Below are 1,312 nucleotides of genomic sequence, written 5' to 3'. Positions count from 1 at the left end.
GGGGGGGGGGGAATGGGATAGGCTGGTGATGGGTAGTAAGGAAGGCACATATTGCATGGTGCACTGTGTGTTATATGCAATTAATGAATCATCGAACTTTACATCAAAAAAAAGAAATTAATTTAAAAAATAAAATATAAAAAAAGTAAATTAAATATGAAAAAAGACATTTACTTGTTCACATATTTATAGAACATAAATGCTTTTTAAAATGATTTTTCGGGATGTCCTGGTGACTCAGTCAGTTAATCATCTGCTTTTGGCGCAGGTCATAATCCCAGGATCCTGGGGCCGAGTCCCGCCTTGGGCTCCTTCCTCACCAAGGAGTCTGCTTCCCCCTTCCCTGCCCCTCCTCCTGCTTGTGCTCTCTCTGACAAATAAATAAAATCTTTAAAATAAATAAATAAAATGATTTCTCATTATTTAAAAGATAAACATGATCACAGAGATAGGTAGTGAGTTTTTCAAGCCTGTGTGGTGATCCAGTGATAGAGTTGGGAAATGTCCTCTAGAACCTAGTTAATAAAGAAGTTTCCACTGACACACAGATTTTTATGACCTATAGTCTCTTCACTTTTGACCAAAACTAGTCTCTAAAAAATAAATAATTCATGATCACACAGTAAGTCTGATCATTTACATAGGCCAAAAAAAGTATCAATTTACCTAAGAAGCCTCCTAAATGTGTTTTTGCTGGAAGAGTTATAAGAAATTACAGATCAGAATTTTAAGAGCCTGTCAAGCCCAAGACACTCTCTACCAGGTTTCATAATAGTTTGAAGTGTTTTCTCGAGATCCTTGAAATAGCCTAAAATGCTGAACCTCCCCCAAAGTGACTTTTGTGATTGACCTGGAGGTCTGGCAATCCAATAAACAAGTTACCAGATCAACTTTCCCAGGAGGACTTTGGAATAATTTAGCTACATAAAGTCAATCCTGGTTCCTAAAAACTGGCTGATCATACTTCAATGTGAATTATTTAAAAAATATATAAAAAAGAATGGTTTTGCACAGTCACCAGTTACATAAAGTTTACATCATTGTAAAATGGCTTTTATAGAATCAGACTGAGATGATCCAGAAGAGGGTCCTCTGGGTTCTAGATGAGTGTAAATCTCCACAGATCCCTTTCCTGGAATTCTGCATGAAATTTCACATCCTTTCAAGTGTTTCCACAACAGGCTCTACTAAAGAGAGGACCAGTTTGTAGTTTGCATTCCTTTCCTGAATTAGGAATTTTAATGATAATATTTAGTATTCAAACAATGTGTACTTTCATTTTTAAAAAGAACTATAAATTTTTAAAGTATAA

Source organism: Ailuropoda melanoleuca, unplaced genomic scaffold (assembly GCF_002007445.2).
Source record: "Ailuropoda melanoleuca isolate Jingjing unplaced genomic scaffold, ASM200744v2 unplaced-scaffold7568, whole genome shotgun sequence".
In the NCBI taxonomy this organism is placed as follows: Eukaryota; Metazoa; Chordata; class Mammalia; order Carnivora; family Ursidae; genus Ailuropoda; species Ailuropoda melanoleuca.
This window is presented reverse-complemented; position numbering follows the sequence as displayed.